This window comes from Panicum virgatum, chromosome 6K, assembly GCF_016808335.1.
Source record: "Panicum virgatum strain AP13 chromosome 6K, P.virgatum_v5, whole genome shotgun sequence".
Lineage (NCBI taxonomy): Eukaryota > Viridiplantae > Streptophyta > Magnoliopsida > Poales > Poaceae > Panicum > Panicum virgatum.
In genome coordinates, this window is record NC_053141.1 from 38,275,304 (window position 1) to 38,297,047 (window position 21,744).

The following is a 21,744-nucleotide window of genomic DNA, read 5'->3' on the forward strand; positions in this document are numbered from 1 at the left end:
TTCTATTTGCTCGGTGTGGTGAAGTGTGTGACCATGCTATATACTTATGTGTGGTTTATGTCTTCATTCACTATAGTTTAAACTAGTCAGGTTGGCGCGCTACGCGCGCCTATAAAAAAACGTGGACCTAAAATATTAATAGAAAGATATTATCCATTACTATGTTCGAAGCAACATCGTATCGATGTATTGAGTTAAATCTAAAAATTACAGTAAAGCGGCATAGTAGTTTTATGTCTAAGAGCGCGCCAATCTCAAGCATTGTTAGTATAGAGGTACATGTAATTTTTCCTTAGGAATTTTTTTGTGCCAGTAGGTATAGTTTAATTACTTTAGTAAGAAAAAAAGTAAGATTAGAAATGAATGAACATTTTAATTATATTTTGTGGATTTACAGAGGGAAATCAAAACCCAAGAAGTAGTACAACTACCACATGTAAATATAGTATACAAAGTTTAGTTATTACTTTTGTATGTAGGAAGTAGTAAAATATATTTTGTATTGTCAAATAATGAAAGAAAAATATTTTTTTAAGATAAAGAGACTAACTTAATAGAATCGTGGGCCCCACGTGGGTCCCGCCTGAATAGTACGTGGGTCCCACATGGGTCCCGCCTGAATAGTATGTGGGCCCCACGTGAGTCCCGCGCAGGGTTAAACTATCCGACCGCTAACCGGTAACCGCCGGCCTCCGGTTCCGGTATACCGGTCCGGTTTGGCCGGTAACCGGTCGGAACCGGACAAATTCAAATTTGAATTCAAACTTCCCAGTTCAACCGGTTTGTACCGGTATACCAGCCGGTTTGACCGGTATACCGGCCGGTTTGTCCGGTAACCGGCCGGTTTGACTGGTAACCGGTCAAATTTAAATTTTTTTCTTTTTTGGTTTAAATTCAAATGCCCGCAAAGTATACTAAATAAATGTTTATATAATATATTTTAGTCTAAATGAACCCTCCAACCCTCTTTTGTACTACTTTACATTGTATTTGTATACTTTTGTATGCACGATTTTTTTTGTTTAACTTCAAATCCCCGCAAACTATAATAAACGAACGCATTTTTGAGAAAATTTGACACCATTAGATTTGTCGCATCTTGAAGTATTTTTAGGATTTTTTTGAGAATTTTTCATTTTTTTGAATTTAAATTTAAATTTTGAATTTGGACCGGTTTCATACCGGACCAAACCGAAACCGGTCCGGACCGGTTTGACCGGTTACCGGTCAAACCGGACCGGTTACCGACGGTTTGGGGAACCCTGGTCCCGCATGAATAGTATGTGGGCCCCACGTGGGTCCCACGTGAATAGTATGTGGGACCCGCATGAACAGTGCTCGGGGGCCACGTGGGGCCACGACTCATGAGGAGGCCCCAAATCTTGGCCCTTTAGTATATGTACTTAACTACAAAATGCTGCACTTTTGGCGCCCCCGAGAGGCCATTCACAGACATATAGATCTGTGTTTATAAAGTTTTGTTGCGGGCTCGGTCAAATTTGATTTGGGTTCTTAAATATATGTGTGTGAGGTATGAACCGTTGAAATATGTCTATGGATCGTCCATGTGTTTGTAGCGAAAAAGCTTGTATGTGACAGTCATCATAGGTGTCAAATATTGCGGCATATGTAGTGTGTAAATGTGCAAGGCAATTCAACCCATCACCGATACACATTAAGGGGTTGGTTTTGCAAAAGTTTGAAGGGTTTTCTATGAATTTGATGTTCGTGGAGTACAGATTGGTTTCGACAAAGTTTAGGAGTTTTTTCATAAAGAGTGCATGTTGATTTTGTTAAATTTCATGATGTCTTTTTGTTTTCGCCAAATTGGGGGGGGGGGGGGGTCGTAAAATTGCCGTCAGTAGAGTGCATGTCGATCTCGTTAAAGTTTAGGATAGTATTTTGTAAAATTAACATTCACAAAGTCTGGGTGCTCTTTTGCAAATTGCTATCCATGGACTACGGATTGATTTCACCAAAGTTCGAGGGATTTTTCACAAAATCTAGGTTCCCAACAGTTCCTGTCCGATTCGACGGATGAGAAATTCTGGCCTATGCGCGAGTGTGTTCAACTTTGTACTGGAAACAAAAGGCTACGGTAGTTAGGTTTCGATCAGTTGTGTCCAACGTGTGACCGGCAGGAAGCCAGGAACAGATTCCCTTGATCATCACTTTGGTAAGTGCTAGTTAAAGTGGATGCCGAGCTCGACAGATACCTAGCCAAGCTGAAGGAATTGTGGGAACTGGCCGGACGGAACAATGTCAATACGCCATGCCGTCTGCCACTTGTGCCGAGAGGACGAATAAGCCGGCTAGGCTCGGACGCGTGTGGAATCTCTCTCGCACGTACGCCCTCCACTAACCAAAGAAGATTCGGAGGTGGAATCTCTCTGCTGCAGCCGGTCACGATTTTGACTAGCACCCGAGTGGAATCTCCGCCAGGGCTATACATCGCCCGCGCGATACAGTCCATTTCCACCACCTAAAGAAAATTGATGGGCCGACGAAGTAATTTTGACCCATAGAAATATTCTGCTGTCATGGTTTGCTGATTAATTACATGGACACCATACATCTTGTCACAACCCAAAAAAAAATGAAAATGAAAATGAAAATCGCGCTCGGGCCCACCTGTCAGCCTCCTCTCTCCCTCCTCTCTGTTTTCTCCCGCGCGTCGCGGCACGCGTCGCCGCCGCCGGCCATCCTCGTGAGCCGCGCCACGTGCCGTTCATCGTCGTGTGCCGTGCCGCCCTTCGCTCCTCCCTTGCCCCTCTCCCTATCCACGCCCGGCCCGTCCCCGTTCCCCGCCTCAAACCCTAGCCCCCCTCCATTGCCGCCGCCGCCCCCGAGCTCCCGTCGCCGCCCGCCGCCGCGATTCGTCGCCGCCGGTGAGGTTCTCCCCGATCTAGCGCGCATCACGTAGCTCTCCTCCTCCTCCTCCGATTTTGGCCCTCACCCGGCCTTCTCTCCCTTCCTGCAGCGCCGGCGACGAGCGCCTCCGCCCGCCGCCGCCTCTGCTCGTCACGCCGCCGGTCCGCCGCCGCTCCTCGCCCGCACCACCTCCGGTGAGCCTCGCCGCCACCTCCGCCTCGCCGTGCGCGCCTCCACTTTCCCTCTCTGGCCCCGCCCCGTTGCGCCGCTTCGCGCCGCCGCCGCTCGCCGTCGCCGCGCACGCGCGTGCGCGCGCGCCGCGCGACGCGCGCGACGCCGTCGCCGCGCCCCGCCGTGGGTCAAGGCCCCAGGGTGGCCTTGACTCGGCCTGGTGGGCCGCTGGCCCGTGGGCCCGGCTTGTCAGCCGCTGTGCTGGCCGGATTTGGGTGCATCTAGCGATTTTGTTAGGGTTTCTTTAGGATTGTTTTATCTGCAACCTTGTAAAATCCATAGAAATTCATATATAGCTCCAAAAATTATGAAACTTGTTTTGTTGTATTCCTCTAGCTGAGATCTACTTAGGAAAAATATTGTTGTGCATGTTACTTTGTTGTAGATTTATCTATAGATTTATCTTGCAAAAGTGAGTTTATTGCTTGGTTATTTGTGTACTGCTAGAAAAATGCTAAACCAAATTTTGTTAGACTCCTTGTGAGGTGTAGTTTTCAGTGGTGCAGCTTGCTCATGTGTTTCCTTGCTGTTGGTTAGGTTTTATTTCGTTTTCGTGCTTGCTGTCCAAAATATGGTTTATTGTGGAACTTTGTGCTGGAAAGTGAGAAAATGGCAAAACCAGTTTTGTTAGCCTTGTGTTGCTGCCTAGTTTCAAAGATAATTTTTCTTGGATTTGTTTAGTTTAGGTTGCATGTCTTTCCTTATTTATCCTTGTTGTTTAGTTTATTTCTTAATTCTTGCATCGCATTCATGCATTTTAGTGACCGGACCGTCGGAGAACGAACCCGTGGAACCCACCGAGTCCGTGGAGCCTGAACCCGGAGCCCCGTTCGTGGTCGAGTCGGAAGTTAACCCAGGCAAGCAGCTAAGCATATCCCTTGTACCTATTTAATCTGATTTAGTTTACCTATCTCACTGGGTAATGTTGGGTTATATATATTATCTATGTATTGCATTCTTGTACCTACTTTGATGCACTAGTCTTCCTTGAATTGTTTAACCATGTCCTTGCCACATGTTAGTCAGTTATTAACTTAACTTGACTAGATGCTTAGCTCTGCTTAGAATACTTATATTGCTTGCTAGAAAGGAACGGTTTGGAGTATCACACTTACCTGTTCATCCTTGATCGCACTGGTTTGGTTCGGTGGCTAGTAAAGTTTTAGTACCGAGATTCGAGCGGAATGGTAGGGCCTAGAGAATGAAGTCACATGGGCATAGTCCGCTTGGATCGATTAAGGACCGAGTTGATGCCATCGGCCTTGAGCACCTTTCCGTGCTACCACATATCCAATATAATGGAACGGATGAGCCAAATACCTTCTTTGACTTGATCATTGGGGCCCGGTCCCAGATGCGTGGCCAGCGAGCTATGCAGGGAGGCTTAGCAGGTCCCCGAGTGGGACTATGTGTAGGAAAATTTAGAGATGTCCTCGGTGGAACTAAGTCTCCACGCGCAAGCTGGGCGTACCCTCAACGGTTGAGCCTGGTTGGGAACGGTTGACATGAGTACCCCTTGCCCGGCGTGATCGGTTGGGCGAGTCGCATGGTCCTCGCGTCGTGTGGGTAAAGTAGTACACCCTTGCAAGGATTTAATCAATTCGAATTGCCGCGCTCTCGGATATGAGCAAGCTCTTGGTTCGTCGAATTCTTCATAGAGAGTTTCGGTATTGTTGGCTTTGGTTTCATGTCATGTTGAGGATCTGTTATGTATATTGTGTTACTCTCTTAATCAACTAAAATTGTTTGGGTTTGGGCAAGATTAATTAAGTTTGCTAGGTGATAGTCTAGGCAGCTTATGCTTATGCAATAAGTACTTAAACTTAAAGCTTTTCCTTGAGCCTTTGCATGATCCTTGTTTATATAATCGCGTAAGTCTTGCGGAGTACCTTTTGTACTCAGGGTGCTTTCTAAACCTAGTTGCAGGTGAGCCAGGAGTGGTGTTCGGCCATTTCTACCCCGCCGATCCTAATGCGAGGGAAGAGTAGGCTGTTGCGGTTGTGGTGATGTCCTTGAGCAAGGCATCATCATCTTAAGTAAGTTTTATCGTAGCTGAGCTTCGGAAGAGCATGTATTTTCAATAAGCTCTAAATCTCTGTTTAATATGACTCGCGTGAGCCCAAGGCTTGTAAGTGAAGTTTGGACCCACCTATATCAAACTTGTAATATTAAGTGTATAAAACTGCTCTTTGTGGAATATTGGCAATGTACGCGCTTGTATAACGGTACGTGTGCTTAATCCTGGGCATGTGGCAAACACGTACCGGGACTACCGGGTTTGCTCTCGTTCTAAGTGATTTGTGTTGATTAAGTGCCTCTAAGGTGTGGATTAGCGCGTGGCGTGTCGAGAGACGGACACGTGCTAGCTCTCAACTTAAAGGATTAATCAATAATTTCACCTAAACCGAGTGCAAATTGGGCGGTTCTCACACATCTGATCCAATAAAAAATAGCAGCTACTGCGCTTTGTGCTTCTGTTGTGCACGCGGAGAGCGAGCAACAGCCATTTGAATGTTTTTTTCCTCCTCCTTTTGTTTTATTTTTTATTTGTTTATTATGGCCGGCGTTCCAAATGAGTTGGCCATATTCTAGTATTCCGTTCTTTCTTTTCTGTTTATTTCCTTCTAATTGTTACTTTTTTTTCTTGCTCTAGTTCTCTCTCTCTCTCAACACACACAGATATATATATCTTTTTCTCTTTCTTTCTATTTAAACTCAAGCGGATATTCTTTCATGGTAATTATTTTTTCAACATTGTACACGCATTCTACTACATCTTCTCTTTATTTTATTATTTATCCATTTCCTTCCGCATGCATACAAATGGTTGTATCTTAGCCTCTCTTTATTTTATTACTATTTATTTCTTCCATATGCATGCAAGGCCCTGGAGCTTTTCTTCTCTAATTATTTATTAATTTTCTTTTCCCTTTTATTTCTAATGCTCCATTAAATATTTCTTCAGTACTCACTCCGTCCAAAAAAATAAATCATTCTAGGAATTTTGGAACAAACTAATATAAAGATAATGACAATTTACATACCCATATTAAGCACGAATTGATTTTTGCTTCGTTTTTGGGGGACGGAGGGTATTTAACATTTTTTCCTTTGCTTCTTGTTTATTCTTTTTATTCTCTATTTTCTTTATTTATTTTAAATGTACTTATAATTGATACTCAATGTAGACTAACTTATTTGTATTGTAAACTCATAAATTTGTGTGTGAAATGATTTTTTCTCACTATATGCTAACTTGTTTAGTAGGTGTAAATATGTTTATAAAAAAATTTGTGATGTAAATGTATTTATCTTCAAATAAAGTTATTTATCTGTGTCTAACCAATTTGTTCGCAACACCACATTGTTTGTTTGCTTTGGAGATTAAATTGTTCTGTGATGTTGAGTCATTTGTTCGCAATATTCATTTTTTATTATTTATCCTATATAATCAAATATTCGTGATGTGCTATATTTTGTTTGTTGTATATTATTATTTGTTCATTCGGTTTAACTTTTTGTTCATATAAAATAATAATTTGTTTGAGTTATCAAAATATTTGTTTCCAGTAGCGAAAATTTATTATTGAGTATTAAAAAATATTTTTTTAATAAATATCGTGCAAACATAGGTAAGTGAGGTCTTATTTTAAAGATCTTGTTATAAGAAAGATAATGGTGTAATTCAAATTAAATTTGGACGCCCAATTTTATACTTATAGTTTTTTTTTAGTTTTAAGTTTGCATAGACAAAGGTGACGTCATCTCTTTTCTCTTCTGCATGCAGAGAATCTTTCTTCTTTATTTTTTTTTGAGTCGGTTTTTGTTTATATAAATAAAAGTATAATGCAAAACAGTCAACCTTAAATGGGCTTAGTTAGAGCCCAAGATTCTATCTATGTACGCTTCTGGTGACGGTTTCAAAACTATCGCTTCAAGTGACATATAATCACACCCAAGCCCCAAGGGGTGGGTGGGCGACGCCGGGACTGTGCATCGCGCGGGCTGCAGAGCAGAGATCCATCGCCTGAAAAGTGATTGGTTAGAGTTTGAGCTTTTTCTTTTCTGTATTTGGCCAACAGTGGATGCGGCCTGTTTCTCTATCATATAAATGTGTTTGCAGTAATATTGCTTTTGACGAGAGAAGACGAATTAGCTTTCACGGCCGGGGGAGCTGCTGTACGCTTGAATGCTTGGTGTTAGATTCTGCAGAATCAAAGTCTGGTTCTCCCGTTCATTTTCTTTTTTTTTTTTGGCTCGTGTTGCTATTCATCGGTCACTTGTTTTATTTTCTTCCATATCCCCTTTCTTCCCTCATTGATTGTCTTGTTTTCTTTCAATACTTTTTAAAAGCGTTAGAATTAATTTTGTTTGTGATATCAAATAATTTATTTATTTTTAAACTAATTTGTTTGATGATATTGACTCATTTATTCTCAATATTCATTTTCCATCACTTATTCTATACAATCAAATGTTCACGATGTTCAATATTTTGTTTGTAATACATTATCATTCGTTCGTCATGTTTAATTTTTTGTTTGCTGAAAATAATTATTTGTTCGTGTTGTTAAATTATTTGTTCCTAGTATTCAAAAATAATTATTTAGTGTTAAAAACTATTTTTTAAAATATCTTGCAATTTTACAAATATAGTCAAGTGTGGTCTTGTTTTGAAGATCTTGTCATAAAAAAGATACTGGTGCAATCAGAATTTTATTTTAGATAGACAGTTTAAGATTTATTAATTTTTAAATCTTCAACATTTTTGTATGCTGATGACGTAAAGAAATTTGTCTCTTTTGCATGTGCATGTGCATGTACATGTGCTCATTGTATATAAATGTTTCTTGAATGTTGAGTTTTCGTTGTGCTAAAATTTGATTGGGCCGTAGTAGATTGGTGGAGGTTTGACAGTGACGTAAAAATAATTGTCGACGCCTTCAGGCGATGGTTGGTGGGATCGTCACCTGAAGCGATAGCTATAATCTCGCTTTGGAATCTCTCTCTCACCCTGTCTCTTTTTTTGTTTTTTTAGAAACACAGTATAGATACAGACGCTCGTAAACGCGTACGCACACTCATCTCTATGCTCTGGAATCTCTCTCACCCTCTCTCTTTTTGTTTTTTTAGAAACACAGTATAGATGCAGACGCTCATAAACACGTACGCACACTCATCTCTATGAATACATGCACGCAACCCTACTTCTATGAGCACCTCCGAGAGATTGAGCTTTATGAATACACGCACGCAACCCTACCCCTATGAGCACCTCCGAGAAACTGAGCCGGCAAATCTTTGAGATTGACGAAGTCACCATAGTCGCTCCGCTGTCGACGGGAACGTAGTCTACTACTGAAAGCACAAATACAGTTAAATTCTAAAAAATTCGCTCACACGAAGAGTCGAACCCACAACCTCACATCCTATAAACGTCTAAGGCTCTTGTAACCACTGGAGCTGTAGCCCTTTCGCGCGCGGTCTCTCTCTCGTACCCTTCCCGTTTGGTGCTGATTTTTTGGCGAGACACGAATTCAGGCCCGGTCCGGCCCAGATTCAGCATAGACCATGAACAAATGGGCCTAACACTACATGGACCAGTAGTTAATCCTGGGAAAGTCCATGGGCTGGAACTCGAACTGGGCCAAACGCGGTGTTCTCCATAAGAAAAAAAAACTACCCCGCCGCAACGACGAGGCCGTCAGGCCGAGCTGGATGACGCGCAGTCGACTCGCTCGTCTATAAAAGCACCGCACCACGCCGCCGCCCCCACGAAACCTGCGCCGCTGCGCGTCACCCTGCGATCGCGGAGAGGCCGGCCACATCCGCCGCCCGAAACCCTAGCGCTCGCGCGACGCGCTGCAGCAAAGCTTAGCTGAGCAGCGATGGCAGGGCCGGCGCGCGCTCTCCTCTCGTCCCCGCTCGCCGGCGTTTGCCGGGCGAAGGTGGCAGCAAGCTGCGGTCGCCGGACGTACGGCGCGGCGGCGGCGGTGGCGCCGAAGGATCCAGTCGTCGGAGCGGCCGGCAAGGAGAGGCTGCCGGGAGCGGGAGCGGGAGCGGGGGCCAAGCCCAGGGAGGAGGGCTTCTGGATGAGGGACCCCAAGACGGGCTGCTGGATGCCGGAGAACCGCCTCCACGACGTCGACGCCGCTGACCTCCGGGCGCGGCTGCTCTTCGCCAAGAAAGATTAGTTAGTTGGCGATCGAGACCTTTTTTTTTCCGGGGATCCGAGAATTCAGCAGATGAGTTTTTTTGCATGCATGCGGGCACCGCTGGCATAGTTGTGGCCGAAATTCAGTTTGTTCTCTGTTTTGTATGTAAAATGCATGCGAGTCGTTTAATTTGACGTGGAAGGAAAGTGTTGGTCGACATTTAGTTTGAGTTCAGTTTCACTACCTGTTAATTGGAGAATATTGAACGTATACGCCGTGCTGTGGATTCATTTAATTTATACTGCTATCCGCTTCGTACTATATATATTATCTTTGCTGAAATTTATAAACTCTCGGAATGAACTCTTATTAAATTCTTTATCAGATTATTAACACCGGTAGGTGTTCGAAAGCTAGTGTCGTCCGTGCATCCAGTGGTATGTGTGCGAGCAGAGCACGCAGAGATGAAGCCATGGCGAATAACTGTTGCAGATGCAACCATTTATCCCGTGTCCAGGTGGCAGGCAACACAAAATCCATCAGTAAAATATACTTCCTCACTCCGTTCTAAAATATAAGGTATTGTGCTTTGTCTTAAGTCAAAGTAGTCTAAATTTGATCAAATTTATAGAAGAATATTAACATTTAACACATCAAACAAACAAATTATAAAAATATGCCATAATGGTTCTAATTATTATTATTTAATATTCAAAATATTATTACTCTTTTCTATATACTTGGTCAAATTTAAAACAGTTTAACTTATTAGGACATTCCAAAATATCTTCCATTTTAGGACGGAGGGAGTAACAATTTATCTAACCAAATGTGCATTATTTAGATAAAGGAAACGTTATTGATATAAAAAGAATTACATCTAGATGATAGAATCGGTCATGACCATTGCTGACCTCGCAGTACATTTCGATGCGCACCCCTTATAATTATTAATGAAAAAACAGTACCTTCAAGAAGAAAAGGACACGCACGCCACTGTTGCCATGACATAACCAATTAGCCTTCTATTGATCGATGTACTGCAAAAATATGGGTCTTTAAGTGTTAGACATCTGGTGTGTAGATCATGCTGTTAGAGTTAATTAGGTTGCATTTGATAGGAATTTTCAGCACTATGTATATATGCAATGCTATCAAGATTCTGGAACTGATATGTTCTTCCGCTTGTTTTTAAGTGTTTTGGCCAGTGATAAAGCAGGACGCCAAATGTTTTGGCAAGTGACTAATTTCGCTTCTTCATGCCCTAGAACAACCTGGTAAAAAGCCCAGTTAGAATGTTCGAGGGATTAGAGCGTGGCCTTTTGATACGATATTTTCTTTTGACCTTTGCCCAGTTCCAGCCCCATATGTTATCATGGGAAACATTGCGTCTGAATGTCTGATCATAGAGCATGTTAAACATTTATAGAAAAGATTGACCTAGATTTTACCCGGTTGTTCTAGGACATATTCGAATGAAGTAGCGATTGTTGGACCTATGTGATTAGTCATGGGTATGTAAAGATTTGAATGGGGTGCAGGTATTTCACCCCTGAAAAGAAGGTTTCGTGGTTTGAATTAACATCCAACTTTACAGGATACAGGTTGATGGGAAGCCTCAAACAAACTCGAAAAACTTTGTGAAAAGGCAGTCCCGCCTTACAACAGGTGTCTATAAGGTGAGGTAGGCCGATCTACCATCCATGCAGAACATGAACTGCAGGAGCGATCGTGTAGGTGCATATTGCAACATGTTAAACTAGCAACATTGTAACTTCCGTGGTTACCAATATATCCCTAACAAAAGTATCCCAGATTCAACTATCACAAATAAGTTATCTGGCCACAAAATTCTGAAGTTCATGAGTTGCCAATGATTACAAGCTACATTATAACTTTGGAACCTACGGATTAAATGATAACACAGATCAACACTACACATGCTATCTCCTAAAAAAAGAACACTACATATGCTCGGCTAATATTATCTACCCAAACAATCACCACCAAAAAATGGGACAAAAGGCAATGGGAGAAGAAAAAATAACGTAAGTTAATTTACAATTCGTGGTCCAGAGGCGGCTAAGCCATTGCCTACTCTAACGGGCAGTGGTGGCTTTTTGCTTTTCGCAAGGCTACACTGGGGGCAAATATATTCCAACCCATCTGTCTTCGCATAGTCCTGTTGCCACAGCAGCAAATATCAATATATAACCTAAACTTTGACATTCCTGAAACTTAAACAAATGGTTACTCTAGGTCAGCAAGTGTCTACCTTGAAAGTGCCCAGCCCTTGCCGTCTATCACAGCCAAAGTGGGCCCATTCTCCACATAACCCACAGTTCACCCAGTCGCCCAGAGCACTACTGCAAATATATTTAGGATCACATGTTAGATTCTACTAAAATATAATATAGTGTCAGTGGATACACTAGACTGAAATCAAATCCTCAAACCTGTGGCAAATCAAGCAACACTCCCCATCAACATCGTCATGTGCAAGTTCATATTCCAGCAAATATGTCTCGTAGTGCCTCTTTAGTGTGTTCCCTACACCCTATACGTAAAAGTGTGCATGATTAAAGTTGTACTATGATGGTAAATGAGCCTGATTGAGAGGTAGCAGTATGTTCCCAAAATAATAACTTTTAGCAGTAAACAATTGGTACCATTTACTCCATATAATAGCTGAAGTTATGTGAAATTCAGAACATCTTTTCTATATACTGAGAAACCAGGGTAATAGTATGTTAACATCAAAACTACAAAAATATGGCAGCATAGAAAATAACAAATTCAGAGTCTTATTGGGGAAGATAGTAAATATATAAGACAAGTAAATACATACTGTCATTTTGTTTGTAACTGTATGGTTGCGCATCTTTGAAAAGACTTGACCTTTCCAATTTATGCCATTGCCTACATAAAAGCCACCTCGGGATACCACCTGAACGATAGCAGTCAGACTATTTGTCAGAAAAATCATTATAGCATCATCTGTTGTTGTTTTCTTTATTTTTCGCAATATCTCCTATGCGATAACAGTAGCTCTAGAATAACAGGAGTTTAGAAGCCCACTGTTTTCATGTTCAGCTGTTTGTTATTGTACAGGATAGTTCTCTTTATTTCCTAGATCTGTGATACCATTCATGTCCGGTACATGTTTTTGTACAGATTAAATTTTAGCATAGGTCGACTGATTCATGTCAGTTTTTGTAAGGCTGAACATTCTTCTCTCTGTTTTAAGGGCAATGGGTTTATTCCATATCAATATGAAAAAAAAATGGCTGCAAATAGCTGATAAAAGAGAATAACACAAGTGTGCAATTACCTCTTTGTATAAATTATATAAATCAAGGCGTTTTGTATTTAAGACTGAATCAGGAAATTCAGCCAGTCCACCTTGAGGTATGAGTCGGGTGTGGCCTCTCTGAAGTAGAAACTGCATGACATCTTTCAAGAAGTCTTCCTGTAAGCAAAAGATACCACAAAATGAGATGGCTAATTGCTAGGAAGATGTAACAAAACAAAAGGAAAAAAGGATCGTCCAAGAAGCGTACTTCAGAGCAAATGCGGATAGGCGACCGATCGCACCCATGTTTCTTCATTGGCAGAGGATTCAGTAGAACTGATGGTTGAACATGCGACAGCCGAGATGATGATTTTCTTTGAGTAGCTGGGACAACAGGTAACACACTATGCTTTACAGGTGGAGGGGCTGGCAAGCTAGGCTTAACTTGACTAGCATCATGAATGGTAGACTGAGGTAAACCCATAAAGAGATGCATTTGTTGCTTGGGAGAGTGGGGAAGGGGTCTAATTGTTGCAGGCTTTAACCTTGGCTTCAAGGATGAAAGAGAAGACCCTTCAGTAAGATGCTTATTATCCTCTCTAACTCCATTTGCATCAAATGAAATTTGTTTTGACTTGAGACTTCCAGTGATTCTATCCTTAGTAAGGGAGGCTGACCATCGTGATAGATACGCACATGGAGTGTTTTGAATCACTTGATCTTTGTGCTGGTTAGAGCAAAAGAAAAGAAGACGATCTGCATCCTTCCTGTCAAATGAAGACACGGGTGTGCCATTTACACAAGCAATTCCAAGCGCAACCAAGCTTCTGTAAGAGATTTCTGGCGCAAGATGTTTCAAAACCTAAGCAACGAAACATAATCTCCATTAAGAGATGAAACAGGATCCACTCATATAAAGTTATGCAATGAAATGGGGACTGGAAGAATGTAGTTCAGAGAACTATTGTGTAACTGAGGCCTCTTGATTAAAAGCGGCACACAGTTAAAGAAAACAGAGTCTTCATAGGCTCATAGCAGATTTATGTAAAGAGTGCAAGCACAAACACTTGTTATTGAAGCCTTGTTATTCCTTAGTGAAAGAGAATGGAATTTGGGGAAATAGCAGATTGATTATGGAGATAGACAGGGTGTACAATATATAGGCAAGGATCGTCTAGGGTTTGTAGAATACACCCAATCAACGGAGATCCTTGCCTAATCTATAACCAATCACTAAGGTCATGTTCAGATGATTAGCTTGAAGCAGATAAAGAACATGGGACAGAATTATACACTAGAGCACTAGGTACTAACATATATAAACTGTACCTGCAACTTGCAGCAAAACACAGATAAATTCCCTAAAACAGAAAGCCACCCTACAGAAGGGCACAGTTCTACAATTTGAATTCTAAACTTTTGAGTATGAGATACTTTTCAAGGAGAGCGTAACTGCAGATCCGGAGTACTCAACAAAGCTAGTGTTTACAAAATGCAATCGCAATAAACAAAGGTGCCAAGATCATTGATGTCCACCACTTTTATCAGAGGCTGACACAGCCAATTTTTAAATAGGGATGCAAACGGGTTCATCTGCAAGCCCACAAATAGGTCATTTTTGGTGACTCACTTGCATCCCGATTTTAAACAAAGGAAATAGAATATAACCGAAGACACAGAAAAGAATGCTATATACTTTACCTCCCTCCATTCCAAATTGTAGGTCGTTTTGGCAAATCTAGATTCATAGTTTTTGCTATGTATCTAGATATAGTGTTTTTCTAGGTGCATAGCAAAAACTATGTATCTAAATTTGCCAGAAACGACCTACAATTTGAAACGGAGGGAGTAGAAAGGTTTGCAGTTCCACCAGATGATGATTGAAAAATAATTGGGTAAATTTTTAGACATAAACATAAGTAACTAACAATCTGCTTAGCGCATCAATTGATTGAAAACTTCAAAGAAAATTAACCTGCGCTGCCCATTTTGGCAGGGTCATCCAGACTTCAAAAGTAGAAGCTCCACAAGCCAAGCACATGGACGGCAAAGGCTCAGCTGAAGATGACTTATTATCATCACCATTCGATAGAGCACGAACTAGTTGGCTCTTAATAATTTCATTCTTGATATGGCTCTCTAAAAGCTACATATGTCATAAGGCAATATATGATTTTTTTTCATATATAAAGATAAGGGCTAAGAAATGCTGCATTATTGTAGAAATTGATACCTGATCATCAAAACAAGTTTGAGCACTACCAGAAACAAGAAGTGACACATGTGAAGAACTGCATGTTGTGATATCACAGCGCATGGTAACAACCCCATGTGAAAGAGTTTCAGCTTGTAGAGGCGGAGCAGCAGCACTGGAAAGAGAAATGCTGTGAGCTTCTGCTCTGAAGAAAAATAAACATTTCTCACAAACAATAATATTCTTATTTCTATTTTACTAAGACCACAAGCACTGATATTCACAACAAAGAACAACAGTCTAGAGAAAATAGAAGCATATAGAATATAATTAGTGAACTTAGTAAAAATACAGCTTCAAGACTATACCAGGTAATCAATGAAAACACAAATCTGTGCCACCAGTTTCCTTTCAAATGTAGTTAACTTCAGTTTCTGTTTGGTTGACACTTCATAGTCAAGAAAAATTATTATATACTCCCTCCGTTCCAAAATGTAGGTTGTTTTGGCTTTTCTAAATTCATAGTGTTTGCTAGGCACCTAGATGTAACATGTGTCTAGGTGCATAGCAAAAATTATGAACCTAAAAATGCCAAAACAACCTATATTTTGTAACGGAGGGAGCATTAGTTAATTTTATGTGTCATCAAATTTGAGCTTCAAAACATGCTTAGATCAAAATTATCAACATGATTACTGAAGCAAGAGCAAAGAATACAACGTAAACATTGTAACATATCAAACAGGCATCTAAGATAAAGAAATTATAACATATTACAATAGCAAAAGGGCAAGCAAACATTGTAAACGTGAACTGTGCCAAAATTATAAAATGTTTGAGAGGTAGCGCTCGGGGGCTCAAGATACCTGACTCGGTTCTGAAGTTTACTCCCACGAATCTGAGACAAGTAAAAAAGCTCAGCCATCGATCAGGTCCTAGCAAATATGCTAAAACTCAAATACAATGCCATCAATCACCTAATCTTGATTACTAGAAAATGGGCACGTACCTCAATATTCAACAGAGCATTCAAACCATCCTCCAGTGCGCCCAACAAACATGCATCCTGCAATCGATACAGTTGTGCAATCATTTTGATTGGAAACAAGAAAAACATTGAATGATAGAATGAGGCATACCAAGGTGCATGGCACTCCACAGACAAGAAATTTCATGTTCACATCTTCATCATATATTTTAATAGCCAGAAAAGCTTCAGAACAACCTTCTTCCTTATCCACATCATTCTCAGCAGGGATGATATTTATTTTTGGAGCATCCCCAAGTAGGCGAGGGCCAAGCTTAACACTTTGTACATAATTGTTTCTTACACAATATAGTCGAAACGAGGCATGTGCAAGTTGAAATGCATCCCATGTATGGCTGCAGGAACTACATCCAGAATACCTGAATGTTAGATGTGAAATAAAAAAAAAGTGGCACCGGCACAGACCAATAATGTATTTATGGTAGTGATACCTTTGAATGACTGACATTAATGCTTGGAGAAAATGAGATGCTGCATAACATGGAAATGATTTCCTCCAATATATTACATATGGTATCCCCTGAAGGCAAGAATGTCAAGATAACAAGATTACATATTGCTTGTCGTGCAGAAAAAAAAAAGTTTACATATTGCTCAATTAGCACTTAAATTACATAAATAACAGTCACTTTGCTTAGGGGGGAAAGGTTCATTAGCACATTCTAACAATCAATACCACCTAAATTTGTCCAAATGAGACACTATAAACATATATGTGCTATCTCCAGACTAACTCTGGCAAATGTGGAAAAAGAACCCACTTCTTGAAAAGTGGTAAAAACATTTATTAAAGGGGAACATATCATGTGCAAACCAACCTCTCCGTGCAAACCATGCAAACTTCAATTTGGGCCATCGGATCAACATCCATGGGGAGAGGCGCAGGGGGGTGGGAGGGAGGATTTGCAAAAGTGTGATTACCTAATCCAAGGGCGGGCGGTCAATTGTAAAATTACCCAATCCCCCATACCCCTTGGATGTTGATCCGGTGGTCCAGATTGAAGTTTGCACGGTTTGCACGAAGAGGTTGGTTTGGACCTGATATATTCCCTTATTAAAGATACCTTTGAATGAAGTGACTGGGCAAACTTTTCCCCTATGGGAACTTCCAAATAAACCTGTGTAGTGTGTGCACATTAGTAATTATACAGGGAAAAAAACAAAAAGGAGATGAAAACCACATAATAAAAGTAAATTGAATAATTAGTTTAACGTGCACTTATGCATCTCATTTTCGCCAGTCGAGAAAAAACTGATGAACAGAAAATTACAGCGATGAATACACGCTATGTAGACATTCAATAAAAGTTTGGAGCTTACTATTGTCGGAAATGGTGGGCTGATGAGTGAGCTAAATGTCTGCAGGTCAGATAAATCAGTATCGCCCCAAACGAGTGAACCTATCTCCTAATTGTCTAGCTGCTGCCCCTGAAGATACAACAAGTTAGGTTGCACCGCCTGCTGCGCCTCTCTAAATTGCTCAACTGAGGGATTGATCAGCATGTGCACCTGCATCCCCAAGTCCACCTTTAAACTGATAACTCAAAACAAACATCTGTCCACAGTACACAGCAAAACGAACTGACCTCTAATCTCCCACAGGAGACGAGCTCCGGGAAGGGGTAGGATGGACACACCCGCTTCGGCTCAGGCGCCAGGCGAGCCGGCGTCTGCTGCTTCTCGGCGAACCTCCCACATCGAACAGCAAGGATAACGCAGTTCTGCCGAGAGGTGCTCTGGATTTGAGACATGGCCGAAGGAATAACTAGCTCCTGGACCTCAGCTCATGCCAACACTGACCTGCAACAGGATAATTGGAACAGCAAAAAAAATAAACCCTCACAAAAATCCGACCAAAACCCACCAGAGTGACCAGACCAGCCAGACCAAATTGAAGCCCGGGGCTGAAAAATCCGCTTACCCAAGGGCCGCAAGGACGCCGGCGGAAACACAACCGGGAGTGCAGGGGCAGATGGGATTCGATTTCGGACAGGAAGGAAGGGTAAAGCTGCGGAGCGAGAGAGGACGGACCCTAATTTCTCCGCGAATCCCCCAACCAGAATATCGACGGCAATGCGAGGTGCGGTGGCGATCTGCGAATCGCACGCGAGCCTCCCGTCCCAATCCAATCCGGTCAAACAAGCATTATAACGAATCTCGAAACCCAAAAAATAACCCCACTAGAATTCAAACTAACACCACCAACCCTTCCCCGTCTTAATTAACCCCAGCAGATTAGGAACCCAACGAGCAACTAGCCGAGCCAGGTAGGAATCCAGACGAAAACGAACGCGCCAGGACGGCCCCTAATTGTTGGGGAGCAGAGCAGGGCAGAGGGCGAGACGAACCGCTCGGATTGGGAGAATCGCGTCGCAGGTGGCGGCGCGGATTCTCCTCCTCACGCGGCTTCTCATCGATGCTGCTGCCACCGTTGCTGTTTGCGGGCTTCGGCGACGAGGATCGTGACGATTCATTATTCCTGATGGATGGTGAGAAACAGGAGCGCGGATTAAATTAGCTTTCTCGAATCGGGAGTGCGAGGAGGAAAATGATTTTTGTTTTTGTTTTTGGGACGAGATGGATGGGCGGATGGATACCTGATGCTGCCGCCGCACGAGGGAAAGATCCGACGCTGCTTTGGGGGCTCTGGCGCGGGGATTCTTCCATGCCCATCTGCCCAATCGAATCTGCTCCAGCGCATTTCGCGGGATGGGCTCCCTTGACAATGCAGTCAACGGATTTCTACATCAAATCTAGGAAGGGCACGGCCCGCGGGCTGAACGCTGGGAAAAAAATTCCATGCAGGAGGGCTGCAAAGCGCCCTCCGTGCAGCACCGCTCCTGATTTGTGCCGCGTGGCCAGCTCTCATATCCAACGGCGCACAGCAGACGCAGCTCCGGACGGCAGACGAGGCTCCGCTGCTACGATTCGATCTCCACGGCTCGGCTCAGGAACGTGCGATCTGTTGTGCTCGGCTCCTCAGCTCCTTGGACTCTTTTTTTCTCTTGACGATCCGTTCACCTCGGATCGTTAGTCCTGCGGTGACGGCGCAACTCCGGACGTGCTCCCGCTATGCCAGGAGGCAGCCCAATACTGAACGGCGCCCCTGAGATGCCGGGAGGCGGCTAGGGTGATGAGGAAGTCGCCATGGTACGCCATGTTCTTTTAATTTACATTGTTATCTGATCATGCACGCACTACATGCCATCTGACTAGTACTGATTCATGAATATATGCTAGATTGCACAGAAAACCAATTCGATCACCTTGGAGTCAGTGGTAGATGAAGCAGCAGAAGAGGTAACAGATTTTATTTGAAATTTAATTATCATTCCACTGGGATAAGCCCTATTTAAGTCTGAACTCATTCTAACATTGGAGCAGCTTACATCCAAGGAGGCTATGCCAATGCGACGATTCTGCACTTTAATATGCACGACAGTTCTTCTAACATTGGAGCAGCTTACATCCAAGGAGGCTATACAAATCTCTTACTTGGAGTTGATCGAGCTGCCACATTGCAGACAGCTGCTAAGAAATTAAATTTTGATAGAGTTCCAAATCCAGAAAATATGTAATCTAGCTGTGTCTCAAAGTTAATTTATTTAAATTCGCACAGCGTCAGCTGGACCATGAAACAATCACATTTCTGTAACACATCCATCAAATAGCATATTTGAGAACATGTCAGACATATATATTTCAGAGAAAAACATTGCACAGATTACAGGTATGCACCTATATTTTTCAGTGCTTACAACTTGCCTACAACAGGTTACAAAAAAGAAAAGAATCATCAGATGTAAATTCTTTCAACACTATCCTCTTTAGGCATATTCACAGTGTTGTTTGCTGCCTTCAATGACATGGCTTTCAATTAGGAACCTGGAATGTCACCAGGAAACACAATCAATCCAGTCCAATGCATTGAGTGTCCATTCTGAAATTTTCAATATCCATTCTCAATTGTATCACCCACGGCAGCAAAAGGAATGCATCGAAATTGAACAGCATTATTGCCCTTAGCTTGTCGCAGTCCCTTTCAGAATTGCTACAGATGGTTTCTGAATCCTATATGAGTTGGTTTTCCTATCAACCATTTGGTTCATGGATCCCTGCAAAAAGGCAAACATGATATAGTCGACATAAGTACCACATAATAGGCAGTTAGAACATCTCGATCACAACCTGTCAACGATAGCACTTACCATACTTATCATTTATTCAACATGTAAATGGTAACACTTCTGAAGTCGCATGATTAAGCATACAAGACAAAAACATCAATTGCTAAACTGATGCCTCATATCCAACAAAGAAAAGCAGTACCTGATGCACCATACTATTGGTCTCACATCCAGTCGGTGATTCATGATTGAGACAGAGGTAGAGACAGCAGCGGCCAGCGGAGGCAGCGAACGGCGGCGGCGACCTGCGAACGCGGAAGCGGCGAAAGGCGGAGGCCGGCGGCCGGCGGAGGCGGAAGCGGCAAACGGCGGTAGCGGCGGCCGGCAGACGCGGAAGCGACGAACGGCGGCGGCGGTGGCGGCGGCGGAGACGAGATGCGAGGAGAGGATAAATTAAAGCAGCCATTGCATCCTGCTGAGCCGAGCCGAACGTCTGCGAGCCGAGCTAGCGTTGCGCCTGGAGCCACGCGGACCACGTCGTCTGCCGTCCGGAGCCGCGTCTGCTGTGCGCCGTTGGATATGAGAGCTGGCCACGCGGCACAGATCAGGAGCGGTGCTGCACGGAGGGCGCTTTGCAGCCCTCGTGGAATTTTTTTCCCAACGCTGACGGAGGAGGAAATGGGAGGAGGATGCGTAACTTTGTTTTCCTTTCAAGGAACGGCAGCGTGGTCTGGGTTTTGATGGATTCCATAGAGTCAAAATATATTAGCAAAATAGACATATTAGTCCTTCAATTTTACTTCAAGAATTAAGCTAATTTTAAAAAGCTAATTTAATCTCTTTACTTTTGTTTTTAAGTTAAATTCATTTTTATATTAATGTAATACTTCATAATATCATGAGACTAATGCAAAAAAAAACTCCTCTTTACCCGTAGATATTTCCTCTCCTTCACAATCTGCATGTTGAGTAGTGCTGCGGAAAGTTGATCAAACATATGTATGCATGTTGTTCTTATATGATCTAAATTAAATTTAATACAAAAGGACACTTCAATAAATACGAGATAACAAACCATGAGAACAACGGTGGATCTATTATATCGTATCATTGATTAATTATTGAAATACAATAATAAAAATTGAGTATGAGACAAGAGTAAAAGTAACTTTTCACATCAGTCTTATTCACTCCGTCCAAAAAAAGTAATTCTAGAAATTCTAGACAAATTAGCAGTAAGATAAAATGACATATTTGCCCTATTTATCATATATATTTAGCACTAATTGATTTTTACACGGAGACATACTTTTTAAATAGAGTAAGATGATTTTTTTTACAAATTTTGAATCCTAACATGCTTATTTTTTTTTCACGGAGTGTGTTAGTAGGAAGAGCCACATCAGCACAAAGAATAAGTTTGATAAAAACATAAAAAAATATTGAGGAATTAGAATGGTCATCTGAGAGTTGAGGGACTGACTTTAGCCTCCCAAATAGTTTAATAATAATTTAAAGGTAGAGATTAATTGTTGTATCAATTTTATACTATATGGTTGTCTACTAATAATACAGTTTAGTTTTGTTGCGCGAGCGACACGTAGCCATGCCGGTGGCGACCGGGGTCAAACTGACCTGACCTGGTGAGCGCAGGTATTATAAGGCTGGTTCCAACGGGGGTCGGTACCGACCCCCGCCGGTCGGTACCGACCCGGCTACCGACCCGCGCCGGTCGGTAAGCGCGGAAACCGAGAGCGCGGGGCGGCAGCGCTACCGACCAGCCGGGCGGTCGATACCGACCGGCGTTGGAGCCGCGCGCGGTCGGT

The 21,744-nt window shown here is 42.4% G+C and overlaps 1 long non-coding RNA gene and 1 pseudogene across 2 annotated transcripts; both read right to left on the bottom strand.

Moving 5' to 3' along the window:
• Positions 1–11,037: 11,037 nt before the first annotated feature.
• LOC120712524 lies at positions 11,038–18,366 on the bottom strand (annotated as a pseudogene). Its single transcript, XR_005690913.1, has 15 exons — positions 18,140–18,366; positions 17,378–17,591; positions 17,112–17,300; positions 16,856–16,909; positions 15,883–16,311; positions 15,753–15,809; positions 15,610–15,641; positions 14,783–14,918; positions 14,525–14,695; positions 12,818–13,411; positions 12,589–12,726; positions 12,106–12,204; positions 11,714–11,814; positions 11,533–11,623; positions 11,038–11,439 (listed from the first exon to the last, which is right to left on the bottom strand). The product of XR_005690913.1 is annotated as an AT-rich interactive domain-containing protein 4-like (transcript).
• A 1,071-nt stretch (positions 18,367–19,437) lies between these two features.
• On the bottom strand, positions 19,438–20,382 carry LOC120639209. The gene is made up of 2 exons (XR_005661325.1): positions 20,121–20,382; positions 19,438–19,906 (listed from the first exon to the last, which is right to left on the bottom strand). It is a non-coding gene; the product is annotated as an uncharacterized LOC120639209 (long non-coding RNA).
• Positions 20,383–21,744: the final 1,362 nt, after the last annotated feature.